Source organism: Habropoda laboriosa, unplaced genomic scaffold (genome assembly GCF_001263275.1).
Source record: "Habropoda laboriosa isolate 0110345459 unplaced genomic scaffold, ASM126327v1 scaffold28, whole genome shotgun sequence".
In the NCBI taxonomy this organism is placed as follows: Eukaryota; Metazoa; Arthropoda; class Insecta; order Hymenoptera; family Apidae; genus Habropoda; species Habropoda laboriosa.
In genome coordinates this window covers 554,091-562,926 of record NW_017100174.1, presented here as the reverse complement: position 1 = coordinate 562,926, position 8,836 = coordinate 554,091, and the positions used below count along the sequence as shown (strand labels likewise).

General features: G+C 40.1%; 1 protein-coding gene across 1 annotated transcript in view; it reads right to left on the bottom strand.

The window, feature by feature from the left end:
* Positions 1–6,204, bottom strand: part of LOC108578783 (phospholipid-transporting ATPase ID) — a 41,439-nt gene extending 35,235 nt beyond the window's left edge. The window contains exon 1 of the mRNA XM_017942178.1: positions 6,010–6,204. The gene's annotated coding sequence lies outside the window, so the exon portion shown is untranslated. The remainder of the gene's footprint in view (positions 1–6,009) is intronic.
* Between the last annotated feature and the right edge of the window lie 2,632 nt (positions 6,205–8,836).

The window sequence follows — 8,836 nt, the reverse complement described above, 5'->3', positions numbered from 1 at the left end:
TATGAAAGATTGGCTTGGGGCCCCTCTCGTTGGTGCAATTGCCCCTTTTGCTCATAGGATAACGCGCCAGTGGAAATGGGTAGGGCTACAGCGGAGAAAATTGTGAAACGTAACGACACCCGTGAAGATGAGCAATCGGGGAAACGCATAGGATTACAATTGAACCGAACACGAAAGAATAAAGAAAGAAGAAAAAAAAAAGATTGCACATGTGCTCCTATCTTCTTCCAACGTTGACGACATGTGAAAAATGCACGGTCTGCATGAGATACGGAGGTCGTCGTGGGGTTAATTTACATGCACAACATTGTTTCAGTTCGCATACGCTCGTGGAAATCAATGCAAGTTCTGTGTTTTAGCGGTCTCTCGTCGTGCCTCGAATCGGTACAGTGTCCCAGTTCCGGGCGTCCTGACGCCGAGAAAAAAATTACGCCCTGATATCACGTGATGCGTAAGGGTAGATATAGGTATCGTCGATTTGTAACTAAGGTGTATCGATAATAGAAACGTTGGAATAACGAAGTAGTACGGAAGTTGGTGAAAGTTTGGTAAAGAAGCATATGCACTATCGGTCAGAAGTTTGGAACCACTTGCCAATTTCCGTTAATATTGAATCTGCTGCTAATATTTTTGTGGAACTGAAAATCGTGTTGTGGGAGATCAATAGCACTTCACCTCGCTTCGATTGATTTCAGTGATAAAAAATTCGTTGGAAAGTTGTTCAAATTGCTAACTCTTTTTCTGGAAACTTTTGTGCAATTTTCAGTGCAATGTGATTTGAAACATTTGGTCGGTATGTGTATGTAAATTTTATTTGGGTGATGGAATTTAAGTAGAGACTAAAAAGTTGTGGTAGACGTACACTTAAATATGACATTTTTTGTTGTAATATTAAACAAATGTAAGGAATAAATACAGAGTGGAAGAAAAAAGGTGAAAAATGAAAACTATATTTTTTTACCAAAATGATTGTTCTGTATTATTTTTAAGCAGTGTGTAGTTAAAAAGTATTAAATTTCAAAAGTAAAAAAAAATGTTTTGCTTCCTTTCAAGGTTCACACCAATATATAATTACAAAGTATGAAATTTATGAAAAAATTACTCGCAAGTTACTTTTCCCTCGTCAAAAATTTTCTAAATTTCTTGATCTTTTCATCACAGCAATAGTTTTGAAACATCTGATACACGCGTAATATCTTTCTCCTATCTTCCATAAAACACGAAACGCGTAATTACACATCTTGTTCCTCAATTATCTCACGACAAAACCGAGTTACGTTAGCATCGGCGAGAAACCGAATAAAAGTATCCAGAGAATGTTCCACAGTTCTCTTAATCTTGACTAGAAACCCTAGTATATTTGTCGAGCTCGGAGAGTGGTAGAGTCGTTAAAACAAATAAGAAGAAAAACGCCGAAGAGGAAGAAAAAAAAAAACTATATTATTTCTGTGCGACACATCACCGTGGCAAATGTTTGACGACGATAAGAAGCAAAGGTATCTCACGACGCTGCATATATCATAGCGCGAAATATCGGCCGTTATAAAACAGTCGAGATAACGAAATTTCACGCGGTAATGCTCGGTAAACGCCAGTCTCGTTTTATCGTTTCAAAAACGGTGACTAATAATTTCCACGTTTTCCGCGTCGACCGCACACTTTTTCCGCATCCTCGTAAATTCACCTTTCACCCCTCGTGAACAACGCACACGCACCGGCCAGGTCACCGACGAATTTGTCACCTCCGTGGCCGGCTGCTAATAATTCACACCTTTCGCACCCAGCGACGCTATTGTTACCTTTCCACGACACACTCCAGGCCTCTTGTTAACTTTGAATTTCGTTTGATATCGCGGATTCGTGTCTATCTTATCTCACGTCGAGAGGTTTCGAATGTGACGCTCCAGGCAAACATCGGAGATTTCTGAGGTAGACGTTCTCACGTCTAAAATTAATCACTTCTTCTCTCGAGTGGTTTTCAATTGAGACGTATGAAAATTTCGACGAATTCCCTTATCTTTCGCTTAACCTTGCCGCGGTCCTCCGTTCGATTTTATCTACACTTCGGGAGTCTGGGTCAAAAGTGACCCGAGTACGAGAAATTCGCGCGTTTAACTTTATAGAGTAACCAGAGGATCTGGAAGATGTAGAAATGTGTTGTTGCATCTTTTGTAATATCAAGGTTTTGATATTTGCAAGGTTGTTTATTGTAGAAAAACGATACATTGTGTTTCAAATTATTTATTTACGGAAGTTCTTGAAGAGATATGAATGTAATGGGTGAGAAACGACCCGAAGACAGAATTTCGACGAATTTTTTTTAATTTGTCATTTAAGATCGAGCAGAATAATTTTGTTTTTTGGGAAAAAGGGGGCACATTTGGTATTGACACTTGATACGTGTTCAGTTTAACGAATTACAGTCTGTACGAAATAAAACAACAGCTCAAGGCCCTTTCTGTTAACACTATAGTCAACCTCTTTTATTTATTATTGTACTGTGTGTACGAAAATATCCTCTAAACTATTCTCAAAAATAGATGGAACATAGAGTACGGTCTGTCAGCGAGTTTACGATTTCCGTCTTCGAAATAAACACTGGTGGGAAGTAAATAGAAAAGGAAGCGGTGAAAAATGGGGGAAAATGGAGTGGCAAATTTCGCTTAAATAGTTCCATTGATTTCGAATAAACTCTACCACCTAACTGTAACAGCGTCTACAAATGATCTCGAACGGACACGAGATTATTCATATTCTCCAACGAAATAAAAAACAAAACCTACAATTACATACTTATATTAAAAAAAAAAAAAAAGAGTATCGAGTACAAAATCAATGCGCAAAAAGGTCGAACACGAAATACACTAGCATTCGCCACCTGTTTGCTCGTGTACAGAACGAGTCCACGCATTTTCGCCCTTAACCCTAGAGCGGTCTTCGGGTCTTTTTTGACCCACCGCCTTTTTATATTTTTAGTCATTTTCGCTTAACATTATTTTAAACGTTTATCGTCTAGGTTCATATGTCGCGTTGGAAAGAAAAATGATTACACATAAGGTCTTAGGTCCTTTTTCACCTAAAAGTCTTAAGTGTACAGTCGAAACGAAGACCGCTCTAGGGTTAACATCCCACAGAACTGTGCAAGATCACGTACCAAAAAGCTCCGTGTCCGTTACAACAAATTCCAGAGCGTACCAGACAAGCAAGTTGCAATTGACCGCTGTGTATCATCTTCCAGTAGTCGCATAAATGACTAATACGAGCAGAACGACCATGATCCCGAGTTAATATCGCTCGATTGTGCAACTATTGACCCAGAAATAGTTGCTGGCTCGAAGGCGAACAGTCTCCGGCCAATCTCGACTGTTAACATACCCTTTTGCTCGATGCTTTTCGTTCTCCGCGCACGTTCGTCCAAAAAGAAGAGGAAAAGGTTGGACGACAGAAGGGCGTCGGATATTTCGGTACACCATTCAAAGCCATTCGCGTAGGGCTGGTGAAATGGAGAAAGTAGAAGATAGGAGTGCACGGGGAAAACTGTGAACGGTCAACAGGGAGAATCGACATTCTGCGGGATATCTCGATCGCGTGCGTTAAATCGGATGATTCATTTTCCCCTGCGAAAGATGAGTAACTGTTCTAAAGTTATCGTCTAACGAAAGGTTGGTTTACGACACTAGTGGAGCACAGCTCGGTATGAATAATGCGTTCCGTTCGGAGCGATTAAAAGAAAACACTCGCGTTGATTAAAACGATTCGCCGTTTTAACTGGTTCATTGCGCCGCGTGATAGAGCACGTAACAGGAATATTAATGTGTCTTTGGTAGAGAGTGTTGGGTCCCTTATTCTTGACGTTCTTGGTATTAATATTAATCCTGACTTGATCTAACTTAACGCGAGTGTCCGTGTTTTACACGTGTACAAGTACTGTACAAAGTGCAATTTTTTCAAATTATTTTCTTTCATTTTCCATATTGCGCTACTCTTTCTATTCTACGGCAAAAATTTAAACGAGAAACTTATTTCTACACGCTCGGTAAGAATAAATAAAATTGATCATTTCTGGCGCATCAAGTTGAGAAAAATGTGAGTGTAATGGGGTTAAATTGTCTTCTTTTTTGCAATTTTGTTGAATTATTTTCTTTCACTTTCCACATTGCGATATTCTTTCTATTCTGTTGCTGAATTATAAATAAATGAGAAACTTATCTCTATACGCCCGGTAAAAGAAACCAGAAAATTTTGCACATCGAATTGAGAAAAATGTGAGCGCACGGGGTTAAATTGTCTTTTTTTTTTTTAGTTTCTCTTTTTTCTCTTCGTTAATATTTCAATATCATAATGCACAAACATGGGTACGTAATATCCATGACACTCGAGCTGCAAGCTCGATTCATTGCCATAAAACACGAACGATATCCGTCATAATCACAGATTAGAAGATACGCAGAGGTACCCAACGAGTTAAGTAACAACGAGGTATTGTTAATCGGCGAAGAGGATCGAACTGTTGAGAAAGAATAATAGGCGAACGCGTAACGTTTTACCGTTTTCATTGTGAAACGAAAGTATTCCCCCCGTATGACGGAAGCTCATTTGGGAAACACAGCAAGTACGCGTGATGCATACATTCATGATATCATGATTGGCTGAGTGCCAACCGTGTCTATACGATCGTCTACTTTTACTCGAGTTTATCGTATCCCTCGGCCATTATCCGCCGTCGTTTTTCAACTTTTCTCCGATCGGGAGCCCCGAAAAATTCTCCGATTCGAGAACCTCTTACGCGGAAACATCCCCGAATAATTCCTCCAACGATTCACTTTCTTTTCCTTTAAGTTAACAGGAATGTTAATCGATGAAATTCCTTTTTCTTCTTTTTACAGTCAGAAGTGATAGCCGATAGTTTTGACAGAATTTATGAATCACGAGTAACGATAACGGGCGTTACACGAGAGAAATGGGGATAAACGTGGGGAGAGTTTAATCGGCCGAGTATCGTGTCGCTTTAACACGAAACCGGCGGGAGTTCGCGATGTAACGTTTCTCTCTCATCGATCGCGCGTCACAACGAACTCTTTTTAGTGCCCTCAGCCCCTCCGAGATATTGATCCTGACAAATTGGTGAGATTATCATACGCGATGATTCACTAAAGCCGCTGTAAATCTGTTTAATCGCTCAAGTGTCAGGCAGAGAAATTATAATTCAGGGGAGAAATTAGAATTCGAAAGGGTTGACAATCCGGCGATCTGGATAATTAGCATAGTCTGTGAGTCAGAAAATTGCGAGGAAAAACCCCTTTGCCTTGCAACGACGAGTCGTACACTCGTGGTGCGTTAATGCAAATTAATTACCGCAACGATGTGACAACTTCGCTGCACTTTAACCCCAATTTCAGTTTCAACTTAAGATCGACGATTGGTAAATTGCAAATTCTATGCAATACTTGGATTATCTTTTACTTAACGCTACATGAAAACAGCTAACAGCGATTAAGAAATCGCAAGGCAGGCGGTTAAGTAGACAATAGACGTGCTAATTTGTATAGTTCAGCTGGTAGGTGAATCACGAGAGACTAATGATCTAACAGTTTGAATACATCAGGCAACAAGTGTATCCTAAGAATGTTCTTATTACTGTTCATGTGAAACTAATATTAACCTTGGTGCGTTCAAGGTCTTTGAATCATTCTTGACTTAATGTGACAATTGGGTCAAAGAAGACTTTATGTGTAACAAATTTTGTTACCAGCACACTGTACGAACCTAGACAACACACTTTTAACATACCGTTAAGGAAACGTAATCTTGGAAACAGCAAAATTTATTAAAAAAATAAAAAGACGGGTCAAAAAAGACCCGAAGACCGCACTAGGGTTAAACGTACTCCAAGAAGAAGTCAACGTCCTCGTCGACCAGTTAACCAACTTACAGATCGAAAGCAGAGACGACGAACAGTAAATACTGTATAACAAACCTAAATATACGAATAATTTAAGAATGAAGTACCTTGAAGAGCACCAGGAGTCATGTCTTCGCATAGTAGAAGTTTCATCAGCTGTCTTCACGTTTCGTCACTGAAAAGTCCTACATATATTTCGTAATCTCGATCTTGTTCAATCGACCAACACCGAAATCATCATGTCCAACCGGTCACAGAGTAACATCGTTCGAGAACCGATGGAAAAATCGCGAGCACACTTTGGTAGAACAATGAAAACGAAAACAGGAACGATTCTTCACAACGTTCACCATTCACCGTTCAGATAAAAAAAAAAACAAACTTCTTCCCGTTCCCTCTTCTCTGTCCATTGATCAGAAATACGTGCAAGGGTTCCGGTTGAAGCAGCATTGTTCATATGGCACGCCTTGTAATCATAAAAGCGAATTGATCCCAGTGGGTCAAGGTTGCGAGAAATCCTTCGCAGCGATCGACCACCTTCGCCTAGTAGATTCAAGGTGTCGAGAGGCGGCAAACGAAATCACCGACGACTTTCGAAACACCACGTTCCTCCAGGCCACCTTCCTCTTCGGTCTCTAGATCCCAGAGCGGCGATTTTCAACGTTCCTCCGACGTTGTCGCGGTGATCCTGTCGATCTCTATCTAACAGACGTTCTTTCATATGGAAATAATGACACCCATGGAACACCCGAAGTTCGACGACCGTTTCAACAGACAGAGAGAGAGAGAGAAAAAGAGAGAAGAAGAAAAAGAAAAAGAATATCTTTCGAAGCAACGGCTGACCTTGCGTTCAATTTTAACCGGTTCGTGGTCACTCGACTCACATCCGTCTCTTCGAATAACTGAATAGAACAATTCACTCCGAGTCGTTGGACAGTTGATCTAGTCACGAGATTTATAAGACTTTTGTAGATCGTATCGGAGTCGCACGAAAATCTTTCGCGTTAAGAACTGTACAGAAGTTTGGTTAAGCACAGGCACTCACAAATGTTACAAATTTTCAATTTTCGTTTCTTACGCTATATATGTGTGTGTATATTTCGTTTTCAAATTTTTCGTAGAATGCAGAAAGGGAGGCACTTGACGAGATCGAGCACGGACCGAAACTTCGTTTGGCGAATAGCGCGATTATCAATGAGCGAACGGAAACGAAAGAATGAAATCGTAAGAGAGGTAGGAGTAGCGAGGCGCGCGCGTGAGTACGCGGTTCGCGGCACGGACCCGCGTGTACCGCCGAAAGGATAGAAGCGTTATGAAGCGTGGGCAACGATCGGAAAGGCAGTCCGGTCGGAAGCTTACGCCATTCTCGACTGACGGGCAAAACCGCGAGGCGGCATTTCTCCATCGGTGCGCGCCCCGATCGAGGAAAAAGCTTCGCCAAGGTGGGGGAAGACCACGCCGGGCAGCCAGGGAAACGCAAAAGTTCCGCGCGACACGCAACGTTTTTAATTGGGTCTCTCCTCTACCTTTTCCCTTCCCCTGTCTTTTTTTTCTCGCGTTCTAGATTATTAGATTCGATTTTTTCTCTCTGCTCTTTGAACGAACTACGCTCCTTCCGTGCGACGTGAGAGTACTGTCGAATGAGCGTTTGTACGGAAAGGCGGTTGAATATTTTTAGACTGTTTTGTTGCACTTCTTTCTGTTTCCTTTTTCTTTTTTTTTGAATTTATTTTATTTGCAAAATTTTTTGCTGGAAGTTTTTACTTTTGATATTTTATTCATTCTTTGGTAGATGTGTGCGGTGATATTAATTGTTTAGTGTTTTAGTTACTGCGTTGGAAAAGTTTGGAGGTTGTACGTAATTTGTGTTTGAAGTGGAATCTACAGTAAAAGTTGAGGTTGATGTTTGACTTCTTCGTTTCCTTTTTTCTTTCAAGAAGGAGAAATGGGAGAATTTATTCGATGTGAAAATTGTTTTACCGCAAGTTTTTATTTGTCTTCCTCAATTTTGATATTTTATCATTTATCTTTTCTCGTGGTAGATATGTACATGGTGACATTAATCGTTTAGTGTTTTAGTTATTGCATTAGAAAAGTTAGAAGGTTACACGTAATTTGTATTTAAAGTGGAATCTACAATAAAAGTTGAGGTTAAAATTAAAGTTTATTGCAAGTATAACCTAGTACGTATTACCATACCTTGACTATAATCTGTGCCACGAGTGACTCGGTGTTTTATACGGCAAGAGGTGTGTTACATATTATATCATTTCTCATTTTTTTTTCCTTCTGATAATTAGCGCATGTTTGAATAAAAATACGGCTGAGTTTTGTTCGTAAAGAAAAGTGACGTTCGATAGGGGAAATTTTTAATTGGAAGCTTACTTGTTCCCTTTTTCAAAAATTTTTATTTTCACCATGTTTTCCATTCTGTCAATTTCAATTGATTTATATTTGGGCAAACATAATTGCGGATATTTTCGACGTTTCGTTGCTTGCGCACTTTTAGTGACGCGCGACATTTCACAAAAACAAACGCGACATCTTTTTTCGTAAAGATGACACACCTCGCTTCGACTTTTTCCTCGTCGAACTAGATACAGAAAAATACCGATCGATGAATATTTAATGGAAAAATGAAAATCACCAGGCAAATGAAACGGTAATAGACGGCGTCGAATTGGTATCGTCGATTAATTGCGACGGAATTCAAATGGCTCGGTGAAAATAAAGGAAATGGAATGAATAATCGCGCGTGACCTCGATATTCAAAGAACAAAAGTGTTTCGATTAAGTTCTCCATGGGACTCCAAAAGCGTAATCGCAGCTACTTTCGGTCGAGCTCCGTCGTCGAACTAATGAGGATGTGCTTCCGCGAAGAACTTGCGTTATTCGTGTACATAAATCGCGCTTCGCGTTAAGCAGATTATATTT